This window comes from Brassica oleracea, chromosome C3, assembly GCF_000695525.1.
Source record: "Brassica oleracea var. oleracea cultivar TO1000 chromosome C3, BOL, whole genome shotgun sequence".
Taxonomy (NCBI): Eukaryota; Viridiplantae; Streptophyta; class Magnoliopsida; order Brassicales; family Brassicaceae; genus Brassica; species Brassica oleracea.
This window is the reverse complement of record NC_027750.1, coordinates 54831641-54855949: the sequence shown is the minus strand read 5'-3', so window position 1 is coordinate 54855949 and position 24309 is coordinate 54831641. Positions and strand designations below refer to the sequence as shown.

At 33.5% G+C, this 24309-nt stretch overlaps 2 long non-coding RNA genes and 1 pseudogene across 17 annotated transcripts; 1 reads left to right on the top strand and 2 right to left on the bottom strand.

Moving 5' to 3' along the window:
- Positions 1-205: 205 nt before the first annotated feature.
- Positions 206-1292, bottom strand: LOC106333769. Of its 3 annotated transcripts, XR_001268454.1 has the most exons (5): positions 1109-1292; positions 962-1015; positions 749-829; positions 515-615; positions 206-410 (listed from the first exon to the last, which is right to left on the bottom strand). It is a non-coding gene; the product is annotated as an uncharacterized LOC106333769 (long non-coding RNA). The 3 variants fall into 3 exon arrangements; XR_001268453.1 differs by having other exon boundaries at positions 749-1015; XR_001268455.1 differs by having other exon boundaries at positions 515-606; positions 749-1015.
- Positions 1293-9246: 7954 nt separating this feature from the next.
- LOC106331767 lies at positions 9247-12352 on the top strand. 14 transcript variants are annotated; one of them, XR_001267957.1, is made up of 13 exons: positions 9247-9664; positions 9837-9910; positions 10022-10103; positions 10176-10195; positions 10316-10391; positions 10495-10613; positions 10738-11020; positions 11114-11265; positions 11374-11435; positions 11612-11743; positions 11959-12020; positions 12100-12136; positions 12230-12352. It is a non-coding gene; the product is annotated as an uncharacterized LOC106331767 (long non-coding RNA). The 14 variants fall into 14 exon arrangements; XR_001267951.1 differs by having other exon boundaries at positions 10495-10636; XR_001267952.1 differs by having other exon boundaries at positions 10316-10395; positions 10495-10636.
- A 10588-nt stretch (positions 12353-22940) lies between these two features.
- LOC106334390 lies at positions 22941-23182 on the bottom strand (annotated as a pseudogene).
- Between the last annotated feature and the right edge of the window lie 1127 nt (positions 23183-24309).

Sequence of the window (24309 nt, the reverse complement as noted above, 5' to 3'; positions counted from 1 at the left end):
ACTTTAGATAGCGTTTTTCTGTATGCAATTTTAAAATATTAGTTTGATAGCATTTATTAGTTATGCAATTATATAGCTTATAATTGCGGATAATAATTGTTGTAATAACATTATTAAAAATTAAAAAAAAATATAAAATATAAAAATACAGATATAAATATTTTATAAATTTTATATATTGAAATTGTTTACAAAATAACCCAAACCAAAACTAAACCAGAAACCTAAGTGACAAAAAAAACCAGAAACCTAAACACAAACATTATACTGCCGCTACCACCGTCAATCTTAGGCTAACACCGGAGCTTTTCTTTTTTTTTCCTCCTCTGCTTGTGAATGATTCGGGAAAAACAGAGTTTCTTGTCTTCTCATACTCAACCTTGCGCTTATCAGCCTTGGGGAGCCTTCTCCTACAATATTGTACAACTCAAAGGTCAAGAAGCATGTATCACAATACATAAGCCAATGGTGGTGATGGAGCTAGTGGTGTTCTTATACGAAAAGAAGGACTTACTTTAGGACCATCTCCAGACACACCAAAGTAGTCAGCAACTGGCTTCCCATAATCCTCATTATCCACATCCACATGTACAAATTAAAGATGAGCTGTTGCAACTTGAAAGAAACAAAGGCTTCTCAGAAGTAATCTTACCCATCGTTGCCTCCAAAGATCATATATTCATTTACTTTTCTTGATGTGAAACAAAGCATATCAAAAATAAATCAGAGTTACTACCCATGTTCTTACCTTTCCTTTAAATGATGTTGCTGCTTCTTAAAACTCTGGAAGAACCTTTTCAGAGTTGTTTTTGGTTGCAAATAACAACAACTGCACAGACATAATTAGCAAAGCCAAAACAAAGCAACACTGCTAAATCAAAGGGCATAGTAAAAATTAAAAGAACCAACCAAAATACAGTCATTGAAATAATAAAAGGTAGGTTGTGGGGAAATAACATACGCTGCCTTCAGCTTGGTCGGCCTTCTTCTCCTTTCCTTTTTTCTCTTCAGTGGCCTTTCATGTGTTATATCAATATAGAATGTCAAACGAAAATGAAATAACTAGAGAGATAAACAGTCAGTGAATAAAATGTGAGAAGAAAGATACCTGAGTCTCTTGGCTCTCGAAGATAGCATCAGCGAGAGCCCTGTAGTTGTCCTAGGCTATTTAGTCCCACTTCTTATCGTAAAGGTTGAGAAGGTTTTTCAAGACAGGCTTTATCTGCGCCTCCTCTATTCCAAGAGCCTTCATAGCTGTCATTGCTTTTTTGATATGAGCATTTAGTGCCATAGTTTAGTTTCTGCAACAACAACATACAGAAGTTGATTTCAATCACCAGCCTCAACAAATTCAAGAGAAATTATATAACTTCTCAACTTACTAAATGCGGAAAGAAACAAAAGCTAAAGACAGACCTAAGCAGATAGGTCTCTCTTCAAGACAAAAAATAATTTCCACAAAGGCACTCCAACGCTCTTAGAAGCTGCATCAATCATAGCCATCTCCATCCCTGCTCTCAACATTCTCTTCATCAATACCTTAACAAAGAACAGAGAGAAGAAATTTATACGCTTTAAGCAAAAACAAGCTAAAAGCTTCAGACTTTACATATGAAAATCTATGGCAAGGGAGAAACTCGCAAGCTTCCTGCGTTTTATAAGCTTCGCTGCCGCTGCCTCCGACGCAGCTCCGCCTTGCCACCGAAGACGAGAGAGAGAGCAGAGGTGTGACGGAGACGAGGAGATGCGATGACGGAGACGTGGAGGCATCGACGGAGGCGAAAAACCCTTTGCCTTCCCTTCATCTTGCCCCGTTTAAGAATAGAAGAGAAAGAAGAACAAAAGAATTTTTGTTTTTAAACACTTTTTTACTTTTTCTATAAGTCAAGCGGGACTTTAAATTTTTTAGCCCGCTTCACAAAATGATAGCGTTTTAATTATATATTCAGAGGCGCCAAACATTAAAAATTGTTTGCGTGATTTTTTCGCCTAGGTAAAAATAGCATTTTAATTTATATATGTGATTTTTTATAGCACTGAGATAAAAAAAAACGCTATTTTAAATTATGAGCTATGTAAAAGATAGCATTTTCGAACATAACACTATCTTCTTATGATATCTTTACCTCCTTCCCTTTATAGTGTTGGTCTTTGTCTTTACCGTGGTGGAATTTGGAACTACGGCGGTGTTGCGTTAGAGGAAGCGTCATATATTTACTCCCACCGGTTCTATATACTTATTTATATTCTTTCATACGTGCGAGTAAGCATGTGGGTATAGTTTGTGTGCTATGGTCAAGAGATGGTACTAGGAAAACAATGTGGCCAATGAGTAGCTGGGTGGACGAGGTTTTAAAGAATTTCTTAAATTTTATGGTTTTATTAAGAATTATGGGACATCAGGGTCACACAGTGGAAGGGGATTTAAGGTGGAGTGGTCACAGGACTTTAAGTGAATATGCGGGAGAACAAGTGACTTTATGTGTTTCATATTCTCAAACATTATTAATGTTTGGTACGTGCCTTCATGTAGGAGAAGGAGACATAACAGTATCCAAAACTTTGGGATTTGACGGTGTTGGAAGTACAGGGTATCATTACACCCGCGTTTTTAGCTCTTATGAGCACAATCAAGGTTTTTTAATACGAGAGTTCTAAGCTGGAATTGCAGGGGAATGAAAAGCTATTGGACTATTAGTTATTTTCGGGAAATATGACATAAACATAAACAAGATTTTTTATTTTTATCTGAAACAAAACAAGATTTTGGGTTTGTTCAAGGATTTCAAACACATTTCGGCTATGATAATGTGGTTACAGTGGACCCAATTGGAAGGAGTGGGGGTTTAGCTCTTTATTATAACAACGAGTATCAGGTTCAGATTTTATATTCAAGCAATCGTATGATAGATGTGGAGGCTGTGGCTCTTGGGAAAAGGGTTTTCCTAACCTTTGTTTACGGAGATCCAGTTCCAAAACTGAGGGAACAAGTTTGGGAACGATTGACTAGGTATGAGCTCTCACGATCTGAGCCATGGTTTATCATTGGAGATCTAAATGAGATTACGGGCAATCATGAAAAAGAGGGAGGTTCGCTGCGCAGCGCAGATTCATTTATCCCTTTTAATAACATGATTAGAAATAGTGGACTATAAGAGTTTCCGGCACGAGGTAACAAACTGTCATAGCAAGGAAGAAGGAAAAGGGAAAAGGGCTACGACGGTTAGATGTCGTCTAGATCGAGCTCTAGCAAACGAAGAGTGGCACACACTTTACCCATGCTCTTATACAAAATATCTACGGCTGGTTGGGTCTGATCACCGGCCAGTGGTGGCCTATCTCGAGGACAAAGTTCCCAGGAGAAGAGGGCAATTTCGGTTTGATAAACGATGGATCGGACAAGAAGGTCTTATGGAATCAATTGCTATGGGCTGGTCGGATTGTAATGAGGGTCAAACAGTGGATATTGTTACAAAAATTAGCAGTTGTCGCCATGAAATTGCTAAGTGACGTAAAGACAATCCCCCATATGGAAAGGATAAAATTAATGATCTTCAAAAAGCTCTTGAAGAGGTACAAATAGATGATAACAGGTCTCAGGAGGAAATTTTAGAGGTATCCAGGAAATTGCAGGATGCCTACAAGGATGAAGAAGAATACTGGCATCAGAAAAGTCGGAATATGTGGTACTCATCAAGGGACTTCAACACAAAATTTTATCATGCATTAACAAAACAACGACGGGTTCGTAATAAGATTGTGGGACTACATGATGAAGCTGGAAATTGGATTACAGAGGAAACATGAGTCGAAAAAGTGGCAGTGGACTATTTCGAAGAATTATTTAGTACAACATCACCATCACAGTTCGATAGTTTCCTGGCTGAGGTTACACCATCAATCAATTTTCAGATGAATCAAAGGCTGCTAAAGATTGCGACGGAAGATGAGGTTCTCCAGGCTATGTTTATGATGCATCCGGAGAAGGCTCCAGGACTGGATGGAATGACAACTCTTTTCTTTTAGCACTCTTGGCACATTATTAAAAACGATGTAGTTGAGATGGTAAATAATTTTCTGGTCTCTGGAGAAATAGACTCAAGGTTAAACATTACTAACATATATATGATTCCAAAAACGGAGAGGCCCACAAGGATGACAGAGCTACGACAAATAAGTTTGTGTAATGTAGGATACAAGATTATCTCAAAGGCTTTGTGTCAGAGATTGAAAATTTGTCTTCCCGTACTCATTTCTGAAACGCAATCGGTGTTTGTGCCAGAAAAGTTGATATCGGATAATATCCTTATTGCTCAGGAGATGTTCCATGGATTGAGAACAAATAAAGCATGTCAAGGAAAGTATATGGCAATCAAGACGGATATGAGTAAGACGTATGACAGGGTGGAATGAGATTTTATTCAGGCGCTCCTTCAGAAAATGGGTTTCGATCCTCACTGGATTAAACTAATGATGGAGTGTATATCATCGGTTCAATATCGGTTTTTGCTTAATGGTCAACCACGTGGTCTTATAATTCCACATCGAGGTTTAAGGCAAGGAGATCCTTTATCTCCTTATTTATTCATTCTGTGCACTGAGGCTTTAATTGCAAACATCAATAAGGCTGAAAGAGAGAAACAATTAACGGGTGAAGGTAGCCAGAGCCTGCCCATCGATATCTCATATGCTTTTTGCAGATGACAGTCTTTTCTTTTGTAAGGCACATAAGGACGAGTGTCAAACCATTTTCAGGATTTTAAAGGAATATGAGGCTGTCCCGGGGCAACTAATAAATTTTCAAAAATCTTCGATTCAATTTGGACACAAGATTGAGGAATCTAGCCGACAAGAAGTGAAGGATATTTTGGGGATACAGAATCTAGGGGTATGGGATCCTATCTGGGATTGCCGGAGAATCTTGGTGGCTCCAAGATACAAGTGTTTGGATTTGTTCAGGAACGCTTAAATAACCGGGTCAATGGTTGGACTTTTAAGTTTTTAACTAAATGAGGGAAGGAAGTGATCATTAAGTCAATGGTTACGGCCTTACCAAATCATGTGATGTCATGCTATCGGTTACCAAAGACAACAACTAAAAAACTGACGAGTGCGGTAGCACAATTCTGGTGGAGCCCCGGGGGTAGTACAAAAGGTATGCATTGGAAATCGTGGGATAAAGTATGTACAAATAAGGATGAAGGAGGTTTGGGTTTTAAAGACATCACTGATTTTAACACAGCGATGCTTGTTAAACAGTTATGGCGTCTGATAGAGAAGCCCCATACATTATTTTATCGAGTTTTTAAAGGACAGTACTACATGAATACCTCACCCTTGGAACCGATTCGACCATACTCTCCATCATATGGTTGGCAGAGTATTGTTTCTGCTAGATCTCTGGTTAGCAAAGGACTATATCTGTATGAAATGATCCAAGGCTCCCAACCACTCGCCCCAGACCAGCAAATAAAAATCAACATGACAACTACCCAGACCTCACCGTGGACTCTCTCATAGATCCCGCTTCGCAAACTTGGAATTTACAGGCAATTCAGGCTTTGGTGGACCCCCAGGATGTGAAAATCATAGAAAATATACCACTAAGCAGAACTCAGATGGTGGATAGGGATGGATGACATTTCACAAAAAATGGAAAATACACGGTCAAATCAGGATATCAAGTAGAACTGGTTTACCCAGATAAGAAAAAACCACCAGTAGTGTTTGGACCTACAGTTGATTTATTGAAAGCATTTTGCTGGAAAGTTTGGTGTCCACCGAAGATGAAACATTTTTTATGGCAACTGGTGTCTGGATATATAGCAGTTAAGAAGAATCTGCGAGCAAGAGGTTTACAAGGGGATATATGTTGTTCGAGATGCGGAGCCTCAGAGGAATCAGTAAACCATGTGTTTTTTGAATGCCTTCCAGCACTTCAGGTTTGGGCGCTCTCAAAGATACCATCAAATCCAAATATTTTTCCAACTGGTTCTCTCTTCACAAATATGGACCACCTTTTTTGGAGGGTCTCTCCCCAAATGGACACTCATCAGTTTGCATAGATATTGTGGTACATTTGGAAAGGAAGAAATAATAAAGTCTTCAGTAATTTAAACATTGATCCGAGGGAAACGCTCAAATTAGCAGAAACAGAATCAACACTTTGGGCAGAAGCACAAATGGTTAAAACACAGGGAGCAATACATCAGGCTGGCGTTCCGACCCTACCGATGATCTTGGGACGATGGTGTTTCACAGATGGGTCCTGGAAAGAAAATGACTTCTTCTCAGGCCAGGGTTGGTACAATACTTTAGAAGGTTTTGATGGTTTAATAGGGGCACGAAATGTCAGGGCTAATCTCTCTCCTCTTCATGCAGAGATGGAAGCCTTACTGTGGGCAATGGAGTGTATGAGGAATTTGCGTTAGTATCAAGTCACATTTGCAACGGATTGTTCTCAATTAGTGAAGATGGTTTCGGAACCTGATAAATGACCATCATTTGTAGTTTATTTGGAATATATAAAGACCCTTAAAGAAAGCTTCATTAGCTCAGAGCTCATCCATGTATCAAGAACGCTAAACTCAAAGGCGGATAGTCTAGCACGCAGTGCCAGGAAACAACCGTCTTTCGTCGTTCATATGGATGAAGAGCTCCCGTTTTGGTTTACAGAGTCTGTATGAGTCTGTTTATGTTGATGACCAAAAAAAAAAAAATACAACCACTTAAAAGTTAGTTAATATGACATAAACTAACTATAAATTTGTTTTTTTAAAATTATAACAAAATCTGTTGAAAAATAATCTAACAAAATCTTACTTAAAATTTTAAATATTTTTATAAATAACATATTAATTAATTTCGTAATTATTAATATAATATTATAATAAATCATTGTTAATTAAAATTTTATTATAAAACAAAAAAAATTATATACTCTTTTTTTATATAAATTCTATAGTTATATTGTGTATTATATAAATTATATATATATACTGTTTTTTTTGTCATCATATATATATACATAGTGTAGTGTATATGGAAAATTATATTATTTTAGTATAAATAGAATGACATATTGTTCTCTCTTCACAAATATGGACCACCTTTTTTGGAGGGTCTCTCCCCAAATGGACATTCATCAGTTTGCATAGATATTGTGGTACATTTGGAAATGAAGAAATAATAAAATCTTCAGTAATTTAAACATTGATCCGAGGGAAACGCTCAAATTAGCAGAAACAGAATCAACACTTTGGGCAGAAGCACAAATGGTTAAAACACAGGGAGCAATACATCAGGCTGGCGTTCCGACCCTACCGATGATCTTGGGACGATGGTGTTTCACAGATGGGTCCTGGAAAGAAAATGACTTCTTCTCAGGCCAGGGTTGGTACAATACTTTAGAAGGTTTTGATGGTTTAATAGGGGCACGAAATGTCAGGGCTAATCTCTCTCCTCTTCATGCAGAGATGGAAGCCTTACTGTGGGCAATGGAGTGTATGAGGAATTTGCGTCAGTATCAAGTCACATTTGCAACAGATTGTTCTCAATTGTTGAAGATAGTTTCGGAACCTGATGAATGGCCATCATTTGTAGTTTATTTGGAATATATAAAGACCCTTAAAGAAAGCTTCATTAGCTCAGAGCTCATCCATGTATCAAGAACGCTAAACTCAAAGGCGGATAGTCTAGCACGCAGTGCCAGTAAACAACCGTCTTTCGTCGTTCATATGGATGGAGAGCTCCCGTTTTGGTTTACAGAGTCTGTATGAGTCTGTTTATGTTGATGACCAAAAAAAAAAAAATACAACCACTTAAAAGTTAGTTAATATGACATATTTGATTATTTACATTAATAATAAACTAACTATAAATTTGTTTTTTTTTTTAATTATAACAAAATCTGTTGAAAAAGAATCTAACAAAATCTTACTTAAAATTTTAAATATTTTTATAAATAACATATTAATTAATTTCGTAATTATTAATATAATATTATAATAAATCATTGTTAATTAAAATTTTATTATAAAACAAAAAAAATTCTATGCTATTTTTAACAAATTTAATATTAAAATACAAGTATTATATAAAAATATGAAAAAAATATATTAAACTGGTATATTAACTTATTTATTTTTTAGAAAAGCTTTCATATAAATAAATTATCATTTACCTTTAAATGGGTTAAAATTAGTTAACTACATAATATTTTGTACCAAAATAAAGTTATTAACATATGTCAAAAATTTATTTCTACAGCTATATATTTTTCAAAAAAATCATATGTTGAAGAAGATTCTTAATTTGATTATTTAAAATTATATATTAATTGTACCAAACTTGAAAATGTAATAACAATTAATAAAAGAGTATATACTGTTTTTTTTTGTCATCATATATATATACATAGTGTAGTGTATATGGAAAATTATATTATTTTAGTATAAATAGAATGACATATTGTTAATTCTTTTAGTGTAAAATTACTATATACATATATTTTTTTAACTGAATATTTTATTTTTAAATATACAGAATATCTAATTTCGATATATATAAACTAAAAAAGAGTATCCACATATAAATGTTTCATAACACTCATCATGTTCAAATCTTTATCTTATTCACAATATTGACCACTTAAATAGACTAATTAATTAATGGTCCTATTCACAATTTCCTTAACATATGATCATACCAAATGATCTTACAATTAGTTCATTAAGAGATTCAAAAAACGCCAATGCAAGTTTGCTCCGGTAGAATCGTTTTTCCGGCCGTAATCAGTAGTGTACTCTGATTTCTGCTCACATCACCGCGTTCGTACCACTGGTTAGAACCTTAAGGAATATTATAAGCAATTATTATAAATAATTATTAATATTTATAATAATTTTTGGAGAAAATTTAGTTAAACCCTAATTCATTAGTTTATTACTAGAATCTCTAATTTTATTTTAGTTACTAAAATGAGAGAGAGATACATATATCAAACAAGTAATAAAAGGAGAATATGAGCCTCATAGAAGACGTCTACGTCAGCTTAAAAAATCGTCCAATAGGGAGGTTGTTTTTTGCCACGTCACACACGGATTTGAGTAATATTGGGCTTCTCATCTATTATTGAAATCTATAATATAATAATTGAGTTTTTGCTCGTGGCAGATTGTGAGCCCCACATTTATTTTTGTTTTTTCTCTATCGAATGGAAAACTAAAAATGACGTGTGGTCTCTTACGTTTCCAAACCGTCTCCGGCCTCTCCAGATTTTTTTTTTTTTAACTAATACCGAAGATTCGTTTTTGGAGATCTCACTAATGTTTTTGCATATCTCACACTATTCAGCCTTTTGAAGTTCTTTGATGCTCGATTGGCTTCACCACCATCAACTCATCTCATTCGAAATCTAGAGTGTTTGTTGTGCAAGGACATTCTTAGGATGGAAAGTGAGAGAGAAGAAGTCAAGAATGGTGGTGTTGAGGAGGATGAGAGAGCGCTGAAGCGGAAGAGAGAGAAGGAGTGGGCTGCTTCATCACCTCCACCACTGGATGATATCACAGACGACCAAGATAACGCCTTTAAGGTTCGTGGAAAGAATTCACGCCGCATTGAAGTTTGCCGCGATTGCCCCTTATCTCGATACAGTCATCGTCAGGTAAATTATCTTACTGATGACCAAAGTCTTCTGTTTTGTACTTGTAATGTATCTAACCTGTGGTTGTTCGCAAGTTTTTGATTTTGATTTTGATTTCGATTTCGAGAGGTTTTGCTCCGTCTCCTGCGTTCATCTTAATATCCAGTGTTCTTTTCTTATGTTATTTCAATAGGGTATTATCTTCCACGCTGATTATATGAGTGGCATTTGAGAGAAAAAGAGAAGAAGAAACAAATGAGCACAGAGGTAGTTAGACAGATTTTTTTTCTTGCTGTGGTTTTCCTTGGTTTTGTCATAAATAATTCCATCTTAAAGAAACAAAGGAGCACAGAGTATGTTGAAATTTTAAATTTGCAGGACAAAAAATCTTTGGAAGAAGAAAAACTGAAGCAAGAGCAGAATATATATGTGGGTTGTTGTTGACGGTGTTAAAGAGAAGGTAATTTTCTCCATTGCGTTGTCATGTTCCCAAGTCAGAGTTCCTCGCTCAAACTTCTGTTTATCTTTTCAGAGCCGTGGAGAGCATCCAAGGTTATTTCTCTTTCTTATAGACTTATTTTTGTGATCAGTATACCTTGTTGTTGTGGGTTTGGGTAAGGATTGTCTATTTTGTTTTCTCTCTCAAAACCTGCCTGCTGTCTGTTTTTTCAGATGGTAAAACCAAAGAATGGTATCCATCCATCTGATATCACCATGGACATTGGGAAAGGTGTTCCTGTTCCAGAATGTCCGTACGGTCTTTTGTAAATCAAGACTCTGTCTATCAACATTGTCTTCTACTACTCCAAGATCTTAACCATTTATAACACTCTTTGTGATGTGGAATGCAGATTTGTTGGATTTGGCAGAAAGTCAGCTCAGAAAATGACAAAGGTTTCCAGTGTTTCTTGGACAATGCTCAGTACAAATCCAGCGGGATCCTACGCTATGAGCGTGTCTTTGGACAAGGGTATGTGAGCACTGGTGGAATCGGTAAAATCCCTATTTTCTTTTGCTTCTGTTGTGTGTGAGAGATGTCCTGTGTCTGCATGTATCAATATTTATTTGTGTTTGTGTTATGTTTATTGTGGCAGAGACAACCAAAGAATTTATGGAGAAAATGGATCTGGAACCAAGACAGAAAGTGTTAAATGTTGGTTGTGGCACTGGTGGAGGTAACTTCTACATGGCTTAGAACTTCGATGTTCATGTTGTTGGTATCAATCTCTTCGTCAACATGATTTTATTTGCATTGGAACGTGCTATTGGATTCAGCTGCTTGGTTGAGTTTAAGGTTGCGGATTGCACCACAAAACATTACCCGGAGAATTCGTTTGATGTCATTTACAGCCGTGACACATTATTCTGCACATCCAAGTACACAAACTTTATCTAAGTTGTTCTCTCTTGAAGTTTATCACTGTGAATGCTTAACTCATTCATTCTCTCTTCTTTAACATGACAAACCAGCATTGTTCGAGGCTTTCTTCAAGTGGCTTAAACCAGGAGGCAAAGTGCTCATCAGCGACTACTGTAAGAGCTCCTAAACTACATCTCCCGAGTTTTCAGAGTACATCAAGCAGAGAGGATATGATCTCCCTGATGTTCAAGCTTATGGGCAGGTTTGTTTTCTTTGTCTAAAAAATGTTATTGTATGTGTCAAAACCCTTTTCTGTAACTCTTTAACGCAAATATCAACCCAAAAGAGTTCAAGTATGTATTTTTGGCAGCTAGCAGTGCCTTGAAAGGTTAGAGTGACAAGGAGAAGTATGAGAAAGCCAAAAATCTTACGGTAGGCAGCTTTCATTGTTTTCGAAGCTTGTTCTTGCGCTATTACTGTTTCTCCTTTTTAGCAAAAGATTTTTTTCCCTAACTGCAGAACCACATAGACAGTATAAGAGCAAATCCTACTGCAGAACCACATAGACAGTACAATAGCAAATCTTTACGCTATTATGTTGATGTCAGGTTGTAACAATGATGAGTTTCTTGGATATGGCATTGAATCAGGAGAAAATCCTTCTGTTAGAAAGAAAAGATCGGCTTTCTTTTTCATTATGTAGAGAATTTGCAAATTCCAGGAGAATCTAAGAATTAGAGGTAATGTTCTTCTGTCTTTTAACTGCTTTTGTGTCTTTTGTTCATTGTTGTTCTGTTTATTACTTAGCAGTGTGAGAGTGTCTTGAATAATGAGTTGGGTTGGATAGACGTTTAGGGTGGGTTAAGGTCGAAGGTTTAGTCAGTAATAAGTGTCTTTTGTTTGTCTGTTGATACTCTCTTTCTCTCTAACTTGAATTTTTCATCTTATTATGTAGATGTGAGGCTGTGAAGACAATGATGAACTACTTAGAGAGGGCATTGAATCAGGAGTCATTAGGTAATCAGTTGGCTTCTTCCTTTAATATTTCATATGTTTCCAATGCTGATTGTGACTGTCTTTCTATTTCATTGTGTAGATACTCTGCAAATTTCATGAGAATCTTAGAATTAGAGGTAATGTTCTTCTGTTACTTATCTGGTTTTAGTGTTTTTTATGCATTGTTGTTCTATTTTCTTCACTGATTTTTTCACTTCAATAAGTTGCAGGTCTTAGTGTGAGCCTCATGATGACCTTTACTTTCCTATGTTTTTGTTTCGTTACTCTGCTTTGTTGGACATTCTGGGACATTTTTGGAATTATATGAATCATGCTTCTTTGGTTTGTGCTTTTGTTTTTTGTTTTTTTTAAAAGGTTGGGTTTGTGTGATTTTTCATTACTAAAATGGTATAATTAATTTAGTGTACTTAGTAAAATACAAATAGAGATAAAAGAATTTTATAACTTCCAATTTACTTATAGTTTAGGATTTTCTCGACTTGATTTATCAATTATGTTATGTGTATAACAAGATAAAGGTCCATCGAAATCTTGAAAAACAAATGTACATTTTTATGTCTAACAACCTTGCGCTTGCGCGAAGCTAAGCCCCTAGTATATATAAAGAGGTGGAATAGAGAGAAAGTAAATATTACGAGAGAGAGGGACCAGGGGAAAGAGAACAAGAGAGATATATAAAAAGACTTGAAATGAGTGAAATAGAGAGAATTGAAAGATTAAGATAGAAAGAACCTAAAAGAGTGACATAGAAAGATACACAGAGAGTGAGAGAGAATTGCGATCTACTTATTCACTTGTAATATATAATTAATAGCTATACGTAAAATACATGAATCATATTAATGTCCGCATATGCGTGCCATCGGTCCACCTAGTAATTTATTATTTAACACTAATTTAAATTCACTACTTTGATTTTTTTTTTTCTTAGTTATCTAACACAAGCTTTTTAGTATTAGTTGAAGTTCATCAAACATTTATTGTGATTAGGTTTAAAATAAGAATATTATACCATCATTTTTTTATTTAATATGAGTTTTTCAAACATTTATAGTTATTATTTTTTATTTTCTATTGGTTGTTCTATCGTGGTTTAGATTCTTTGACCAATTATGTATCAAAATAATATAATTATGTATATAAATTTCAGATGTATAAATAAAACATGAATCAATTATGTACATAGATTTTTGTCAAAAAAAATTATGTACATAGATGCTATTGACACGTGCGGCTCATGCTTTCAGCTTTGTGGTACGTACGCCAAAAAAAATAGTGTACAAAAGCTTATAGTCCATGTGAAGTGTTACAAATTGTAGAGATTTGACATTTGAGAGTCAATTAGTGCATGATTTTGTTCATTAAGATTTAATTTTTTTTTTTGTGAGATGCATGTAAAGGCATGGACCAACATAAATACGGTAGTCATTACTTTCTGTACACTACTAGATTTGATAGAAATAATAATTTAGGAGGACAGTCAAAATGGCTTTGCTATAGATGGAACCACTAATAATTAGTAGACCACAAACTCAGAAACAATGCTACATCCTTTGTAAAAAACATATTTTATTTGAATCAATTTAACATTATTTCAAAATAAATTTAAGCTTTCCTCTTATGTTAAGTATAAAGTTCTAATATTTTAGTTTTCCATCATTATTTCAAAATCATTTTTATCCATAAATTATTTTGTTTCTGTGTGTAAATTCACGAGTTGGTTTAATCCAACTCCAACCCCTTTTAAAATATGTTAAGCGATTACGAATTCAATGCCATTGATCGAGACTTATAGGTCCAAGTTTAATCGTGCGCACACACAAAAAAAAAAATCCAAGTTTAATATACTGCCGTCAATATATATAGAGAGCTATATTTCCTAATCCTATTAGATAACATATCTAGAAGGCTTATCTAAATATATTGTAACTTCCAATTCCTCAACATGATAGGATTATGTAAATTGCTTGCTTCTTAAGTTTCTTTTTTCTTCAAGCTTAACTCAACATTCTCCCCCTTAAGCTTGAACTCCTTTTCACACACATCTTGTACTCCAATCAGACTTCTCATTTCCTTGAATTTAATGATTCCAAGCGACTTCGTAAGGATGTCTGCTTTCTGTTCATTCCCCGGAACATGCTCAACCTCCAATTGCTCGTTTTCAACACATTCTCGAATAAAATGGAACCTTCGATGTATATGTTTACTTCGGCCATGAAACTTGTACTCCTTTTCACACACATCTTGTACTCCAATCAGACTTCTCATTTCCTTGAATTTAATGATTCCAAGCGACTTCGTAAGGATGTCTGCTTTCTGTTCATTCCCCGGAACATGCTCAACCTCCAATTGCTCGTTTTCAACACATTCTCGAATAAAATGGAACCTTCGATGTATATGTTTACTTCGGCCATGAAACACAGGATTTTTAGTAAGTGCAATCACAGATTTATTGTCAACTCGTATGACCACACTTTTGCAAGCCTCGCCAAGAACTTCACTTAATAGTTCTTGTAACCAAATCGTTTATTTTGCAGCCTCGGTCGCGGCCATAAACTCTGCCTCACAGCTTGACAAAGTAACTATCTCTTGTTTAGTTGAACACCAAGATATAGGGCTATCACCAAGATAAAAATACATGACCCGTTGTACTCTTTCCATCATCATCGTCCACATTGTGAGAAGCATCACTATAACCTTCAAGCTTTAGACCTTTACCACGCGCAAAGTATAACCCAAGAGAACATGTACCTCGCAAGTATCTTAAGACTTGTTTTAATGCAGCGCCATGCGATTCTTTGAGCTCTTGCATATACCTACTGAGTAGTCCAACGGAGAAAGACAAGTCCGAACGTGTATGTAACAAGTAACAGAGACAACCGATGCTCCGACGGTACCTCGTTTCGTCGATCCTCTTCTCACTAATTGCCTTGGACATCTTTGCATTCATCTCCAACGGTACATGTGTGAGGTTACATATACTCATCTCGGTTTCTTCAAGGATTTTCTTTTCATATCTGTCTTCCACCAAGACAATGCCATCCTCTCTTTGATGAACTTCGATTCCTAAGTAATAGGTCAATTTACCAAAGTCACTCATCTCAAATTGTTTTGCCATCCCACGTTTGAAAGTTAGTATCATCTCAAGTGAAGAGCCGGTGACAAGTAAGTCATCTACGTACACAACCACCACAAGAAGCTCTCCACTCTCTTCCTTCCGGTAAAGAGACGGATCCTTCGAGCACCTCTTGAAGTTAAGCCCACACAGGATTTGGTTCAACTTGATGTTCCAAACTCTATGTGCTTGACGTAGACCATAGAGAGCCTTCTTTAGTTTATAAACCTTGGTCTCTTCTCCTCTAACAACAAACCCTTCAGGTTGCACAACATACACATCTTCCTTTAGTTTTCCATGGAGGAATGCGGTCTTTACGTCTAGTTGGTGAACTTCCCATCCATTCAAAGCTGCGAGAGCAATAATTAAATGTATAGTCTCGACACGAGCGACTGGTGCAAACACCTCATCATAATCGATTCCATGCTTTTGGACATATCCTTTTGCCACCAAACGAGCTTTATACTTGCTAATGCTTCCGTCGGCGTTACGTTTTATCTTGAACACCCATTTAAGCCCAATTGGCTTCACTCCAGCCGAGAGCTCAACAAGGTCCCATGTATCATTCTTTTCTATGGAAAAGATCTCATCTTTACACACATCAATCCACACTTTTATCTCCTTTGCTTCTTTGAAGTCTCAAGGCTCGTCGTTTATCATCATCAATAGACGTTCTCCTTCTACTTCAGCTAACATAACATAGTCATCGAGATAGGAAGGCTTTGTAGTCACCCTTTGAGATCGTCTAAGCTGTACCTCATCTCCTTCTTCCTCGAGCTCTTCTTCTTCTTCTTCGATAACCTCAACATCTTCGTTCTCTTCCTCGAACGTGATGTCCTCTTTATCACCTATTGTTTTTATTGGAACAATAAGTTTTCCTTCGCCATTATGCTCTGTTTTCTCTTTTTTGTTCCAGCTCCATTCTTTAGCTTCAACGAAGATAACATCCCTACTCACGATGATTCTATTGCTCGATGGATTATAAAGGCGATAAGCCTTTGATCCTGGTTCCGTTCCCAAGTGCACAAGCACCCTTGATCTGTCGTCAAGTTTCTTTCTACCAGCTCTCTCCGTCCGTGCATAACACACGCATCCAAACACCCGGAGATGAGTGAGGTTCGGTTTGTACAAACGTAGAGCCTCATATGGTGTCTTCCCGTCCAGAGCTCTCGTCAAAACACGGTTAATAAGGTAAGTAGAATGTCTTACTGCCTCACCCCAATATAAATTTGGCACGTGCATGTGCTTTAGGATGCTCCTCGTCATCTCCAACAAGGTCCGGTTACGTCTTTCGACTACTCCGTTCTGTTGCGGAGAATAGGGTGCCGTTAGGTGTCGCCTAATAACATTATTTTCACAGTAGTCTTCAAACTCAAGAGACAAGAATTCTCCACCTCTGTCTGTTCGAAAGGTTTTGACCTTACTTTGCGTTTCTTGTTCCACAAGATTCTTGAATTTCTTAAACTTTTCGAATGCTTCACCTTTCTCTTTCAGTAAGATAGTCCACATATACCTTGTATAGTCGTCGATAAGGACAAAAACATATCGTTTTTGTGCAGGAGTTGGAGGTGAGATTGGCCCGCAAAGGTCGCCGTGAATTAGCTCCAATGGCTTAGAAGCTCTATACTGAGTTTCTTTCGGGAACGGTCTCCTTGTTTGCTTTCCAAGTAGACAAGAGATGCAAGTTTCTTCGCCATCAGTGGGCTTAGGTACGCCAACAACGAGCTCCATGTTGATCATCATCTTTAACTTCTCACCGTTTATGTGGCCTAAACAAGCGTGCCACATCGATGGTCCACCTGCTGATGCTATTTGCAGACAGTGCAATTGATCGGCTTGTAGGACTACTTTGTATAGTCTGTTATTTGTCCGTGTGGTCTTCACCATAAGCCTACCATTGCGGTAAAATAATGTTAACGTCTCATCCTTCATTCGTACTTCTCAACCAACCTCAGTAGCTTGCCCTAGGCTAACTATGTTGCTTCTAAGTCCAGGAATGTAATATACATTGTTTAATACCTTCTTCTCGTCATTATTGAAGTTAAAACGAACAGATCCTTTTCCTTTTATATCAATTCGAGAATCATCTCCAATCCTCACATTTCCTAAGATGGTTTCATCAAGTTCATAGAAGAACAAACGGTTTCCGCTCATGTGGTTGCTCGCACCATTGTCGAGATACCATACGTTCATCTTATCCAAGTCGGCTTGGAATGCGTTTAGATTTACTTTTCTTTCATTGAGATAGACTACCTCGTTCATCATCAGTTCATCGGCTTCACGAGTGTCTTCCTCCTTTTTTTCAACCGTTTCTTTGAGTTTGAGTTGCTTGTCAGGACAGTCCGAAGCGTAATGGCCAAGCTTATCACAACCGAAACATGTGATGTGAGAAATATCTCCGGATAGACGTCGTTTATAAGCCTCTCTCTGGCTTTGAAACGTTCCTTGACGGCCACGGCCTCTTCCTCTCCAAGATGAGCGACCGCTCCGTCCTCGACCTCTTCCATAACCTCCGATGCTTTCTTGTCCAGAGTCTGCGTACATAAGTTTATTCTGGTCCTCGTGTTCTTCTTCCTCATCTTCGGTGATCCTTTCTTCATAGGCTTTCAACCTTCCAACGATGTCCTCAAAGCTTGTCGAATTTAGGTCAAGAAGTTGTTCAATCGACGTAACGATCTGGATGTATTTCTTCCTAGGTAAGCTTTTAAGGAACTTCTTAACAATCTTATATTCTTCTAACACTTCTCCTAATGCTGTGGATTTAGAAGAGATCTCAGATAGCTTTCCTACAAAGGTATCAATCATGTCTCCGTCTTTCATCTTAAGCCTATCAAACTCCGCCATTGACGTTTGCAATCTCGCTTCTCTAACCCTCTCTGCTCCAAGATTTCGTGCCTTTATTGCATCCCATACGCCTTTTGCCGTGTCCAAGTCGCCAACTTGGAGAATCAGTGCCTCAGGTATAGATTGAAACAAGAATGCGATCGCCATGTTATTCTTCTTCTCATCTTTGACTCCAGGATCAATTGTTTCCCAAACCTCGCTAACCTCGAGTGCTATCTTCATCCTCATACACCAGCCGGTATAGTTTAATGTAGTTAACATCAGAAACTTTATAGAGGTTTGCCCAGTCTCTTTGTTTGCCGTAGGTTCTTCTTTAACTTCCGCCATTGTCGTATGTGCCTTTTTTCGGACTTTCGAATGAATTCTTGTTTGGCTCTGATACCAAATATAGAATCACAAAGCTACATAGAATCACAAAGCAATAATTAATAAGAAGTCCTTCTCTTATTCAATCAATCAAGCAAAGCTTAAACAACAATTCGATCAAGCTCTCACACACTCATCTTATCATCGACATCAATATATATAGAGAGCTATATTTCCTAATCCTATTAGATAACATATCTAGAAGACTTATCTAAATATATTATAACTTCCATTTCCTCAACATGATAGGATTAGGTAAATTGCTTGTTTCTTAAGTTTCTTTTTTCTTCGGGCTTAACTCAACGGTTTGCGTTTATTTTTAGAAACTTATTTAGTAGGGGATCGTTTTTTTATACATATTCACCAATTACCCAGTAGTTTATTAGAATTCGGCACTAGAAACAGAAAAATATTTGCTGTCATTCTTTCGTTTTCTGTTCTGTCTTAATTTGTTACTTCTTATTTTAAAATGAATTAGAAACAAATCCTTACTACCAATTACCCAGTAGTATATCTAATTTTTTTAAAAGCATGTGTAACCAGCAGTGCCATGTCAACATATAAATATGCCCGAATCAAAACATAAAAGTTGAATCATTAAAAACATTTAGAATAACAAATAACATTATTATATAACAAATAAATAAAGAAATAAACTAGCTAAGTTTTTTAAAATATAATATAATATGTTTACGTTTATGCTCCAATATTCATAACCAAATTTTCATAATAAAGTTTTATAATTATTAGTTTTTGTAACTAAAACAATTAAATGACTCAATTCTTTGTATTGACATACTCAAACAAATATAAATGATTAGTATAGAAAAAAAAAGAATTGTAGAATGAAAAAACTGCAAATTTGAAGTAAATAGTGAGCAAAAAAGTATACTTTACCAAGAAGGAATAAGAAATTTGATAACTTGTTAACTAAAGACTAAAAACATCTCCAAAAAGACACTTTATTTTGAAGTTTGCAAAACTTCATATTTGAAATTTAAAGATGTTTTTTTTCAAAAGCAAAACTTCAAACTAAACTTCAAAAATACTTATATTTTATATTATGGTCTTTCTATTTATCATAATTAATTTAGATTAATAAAAATATATAAATAATTAGCACATATATAAAAATACTACATCAATATTAATTAATATAAAGATACACAAAAATATAAAATTTTACATAGAATACATAGGTAACTACTAAACTATGAGTAAAATATCACATTATTCTGTAAGAGTATTAATGTAATACTTTCCTATATGATCAATTAGTGCATTTGTAAAGTTTTTTTGTAATATTGTTGTTTTATGATTCTATTTCAAAAATATTTGAAGTCTTATTTAGAGGTTTTTATTTAGTTTTATGTGTAAAATTTAAATTTATGAAAAAAAATTAGAAATATTTATGAGATATAATTTTTTAAAAAATTAAAATGATAAACAACAAAATGATTAAGAATCATAAAATGTAATATATAATTGTAAGGACCTAAATGCAAAAAATAAAAATAAAACTTCAAATTTGAAATTTTGAGTAGTATAACTCTATATTTAAATTTTCACTACTAAAAACTTCAAATTTGAAGTTTTAAAATTTCTTTTTAGAAAGCAAAAAACTTCATATTTGAAGTTATAGAACGTTTTTTGAGATGTTCTAAGAGACATGTTTATCCTAATTATGTAAAGCTTTATTTTTTAGTTAATTATTAGCTATCCCTCTTAAACAAAATTGATTTTAAAGCCTTTGTTGCTCAGTGCCGGTCGAGACCTAATTGGGGCTTAAAACACATTAAAAACGATGCCCCATAGTTTTTATTTTAAGCGTTTTAAATATATTTAATTAAAATAATCTAAATTGTTATTAAAATTTGTTTTTTTAGAAAAATAAATTTCATAAATACTAATACAAATGTAAATTTTTTTTATCAATTACTTAAAAATATAGCAACTTAAAAGGGAATTGTTAGTAATGTGTGATAATCAATATATGTATTTCAGAACAACCATCCGTTTATTTTAAAATTTTTAAATATTAATCGTTTTTATAGTTCTGTTTGCAATATTCTTCAAACATTGAAATTTCAATTTTGATTTTATAATTTCATACTCTCTCCGTTTCATTTTAATTGTCGTTCTATATTTATGCACACAAATTAATAAAATATATGATTTTGTATATTTCCAAAAGAAAAACACAATTGTCTATATACCTAACCATATTTCAACCAATAAAAAAATAAAGTAGAGAACCTTGTTAATAAATTTTGCATTGAAACTATAAAACGACACTTATTTTGAAACGAAATATTTTTCCTAGAACGACAATTAAATTGAAACGGAGAGAGTATAGTTTAGTCTAAATGTAACAATTCCAACAACGCAATCAACAATGGAGAACACAAACAATGAACGGCTAAAAAATAATAAAAATTAAAACATGGATACAAAATAATTACATTTTTATTTGAAGGGTAAATGAAAAAATCATGAACCACTATACCATAAGACATCTCTCTGTTTGGTGCCCCTAAAATTTATATAAACCTGGCGTTTAAAACCCATACTTTACTGGCTTTAGCCCAGGACAGACTTTGTAATGTTGCTAACCCTGATGCCATTGTTGTTGACATTGACGAAGACGGAAACTTTATGATGAATGTGCTAGAGCTAGGCACAATCTGTATAAATAATCTTCTGGTAAAGAATTGGTTAAAATATTATAAAATTATATTAAATAAGTAAAATAACAAATTTTATTTTTTTAAATTGTTCCATTTAAATAAATTATCACTCATCATTAAAATTGGTTAAAATTCGTAAACTATATAATATTTTATACAAAATAAATTTATTAATATATGTTAAATTTTTATATTTACAACTGTATATTATCTTTTTATTTATTTTGAAACTCTCAACAATATATTGTTTAAGATGTTTATATACAAAATATAATAGTATATAACAACCTTTAGATCATATACTATTTTAAAAATATGTTATTAGAAAACTATGAAATTTTAATAATTTATTTAAATTATTAATGAAAATGAAAACTTAATTATATTTTTTTTTATTTTAGTTATATAAAATCTGTTGAGAAAAATTTATAAAATATTAACAAAAATTTAAATATTTTTATAAAATAATATATTAATGTAGTAAAAAAAACAAATTCAAAATTCAAGTAGTCTTCCAAACTCAAAAATACTTGTGTAATTTTCTAAAGTTTTCTTGACAAATATAAATTTTGAAAATAAATATTCAAACTCAAAATGATAATATTTAAAATTTTACAAAAAATAAAATCATAGATAAGAAAGAATAACTTTTTGAAATGCACCACGAAAAACAAACTATATTATGTTGTAAAAATTGAAGCAATCTAATATTTTGAAATCTTAATTAAAAAACTTAATATCATAACATCCAAAAAATATCTTATATCAATAAAATTTACTAAAATAATATGATAGATGCTACTATATATACTATTTACAAAAATAATAAGGGTATATTATTTTAATAAAATAGTATTTTTACTTATAAATCCCGTAAAATACTAAAATGATATTTTTTAAAGTATATTTTTGAAACACAACATATGTTGACAAAAAAAAACATATAAACATAAATTATCTTAAACATATTTCTTTTCTATAATATAAATAAATAAATTTTAAAAATTTATTATATGCAAAATGTATAAATTAAGGAAAAAATTTTTTAAAGGAGGTTTTTTATTTGATTATTTCAGATTGTTACTTTATTTTATCTAATTCGAAAGTATATTAGTAAATAATAAAAATTAATAACAAAGTATAATGTATTAAACAAATCACTATATATTAATAATACCAAATATGAAATATGAACAATAATATTATAGAGATACACATTATATAACACTAAAATAAAAATTATATTTTTAAAATATTTGTAACAATATCAAAACATTTATAAAATGAAAAAATATCCCCACGGACGTGCGGGTTAAATTTTAGTAACTAATTTAAAAAGAGGTAATACCAATTCATGAAAATCTATAATAGTCTAAAAAAATTATGATCAAATTTCTTAAGTCAATATATATAAATTTTCACAATCCACATAACTTTTTTTTTAAATCTATCAACTCTTAAAATTCTCAAACTCTATACAAATTCATCTCTCAATAACCTTCTCTAAATGAAATATTTTCAGAAAAGTAAATACATTTTACTGGAAATGAAAAAGGTTATATTTTCTATATGATGAAAACGTAAATTAGTTTCAAAATTTTATTATAAATATAAATAATTTAAAAATGTGTGTTTTCAGTAATTTAGACAATATAATCATATTCGCTTGGTAATGTTTATTGTTAAATTAAAAATCATATTGATCAGAACCAAAGTTCACATTGTACATTATCAAATAGAATTAAATAACTTACAAACGATAATTCTATTGACAGGAAAATATTAAGACATTCTCTTCTTGATTTTTCCCTCTCTTCTTTCTATGTAAAAATGTGATAAAAATGAAATAATGTTTTGGACCTAGACGTGGATGGACTCTTAAACCGTCTGAACTAAAGATTTGAAGAATTAGTGACCGGGTCTGCTTGGGCTTGGGCCGGAGTGTTTATCAAACTGAAACGTATCGCTCCGGTCCACGAAATTATGACCCTTGCCTGGACTAGGACCTGAGCCTTTGATCGAACCAAGTGACAAGCCATCAAAGAAGCCAGCTACGAGCTTCTTCTCTCCAGTCTTTGTAAGATCAAGCGGACGAGTCTCAACAAGAACCGAACCAACAGAATCGAACTTAGAACACCTTTGTTCATCATTATATTTGAAGACAGTTTAACTCACTCCTTTTCTCTCTCTCTCTCTGACTCTCTTTATTAGATAATGAAACTTGTTGTTAGTGTTTTATGGATTTATAAGTATTTACTTATATAGTAGTGTTCGATTAGATGCAAAGTTTGAATGAAGTTTTGAATTCAACAGAACGTGGTGATTGAATATAGGCTGCTTCCCAGGAAGTTCCCCAACTGGTTTTTTGAGCGTTCAGTTGTATGTGTATGTTTTGAAAGAAAGAAAGAAAAATTAAAGCCATCAATGAGGAAAAGATAAGAGTTAAGACTATAGACCGAGCATAATGTTTGATTGTTTGGAGCAGACGGCAGCTAAATTTAGCAGTTGTGGACCAAACATAGTTTAAATTTCAAACTTTGGAAAGTATATCAAGTCAAACATATTGGTAGCCGGTTAGGTTGTTGGTAATACTAATAGTAAATTTATCAATCGAAAGTTTGGTTCAACATTTTCCGGTTCGTTTGATTTTTCAATTTGGTTTTTGAATAATATTTTTCTGGTTTGGTTAAACCAGATGATTTGGACACTGAGGAGTGACATATGCTAATTTGACTACTACATAGTATACCTACGTACTTGTTTAATTGTTGTTTTATTATAACTAGTGGTTGGCCCGCCCTACGGACGGGTGAGTTTACAAATAAAATTATTTTGTATTAAAATATATTTTATTCTTTGATCAAAAAATATTTTAAAGTTATTTGGAAATTTACTTTAAATTGTATTAATATATATAATATGTTTTTACTCAAAAATTAAATTATAAATTTTATTGGTTTGAGTTAAAAGGAGCACTAACATTTATTTTATTAGTGAAAATACAAAATTATGAAATGAAACAGTTAAGAAAAATGTAATAATTTATATTCCTTATTTTATTTCTATTCCACTTTGATATAGTTGAGGAAAATATAAAGTAAAAATAATTAATATTTTTTAAAATTTCTAATAATATAATTTTAATACTATTAAAATAATTAATTTTATCACGATAAGAAATTAATCCATCTCTAAACTAAATCAATTGAAAATATAATATAATGTGATAAAATCATAAAAGTTATATTTTAAAGTAATATATAAATAGTTTCAATAA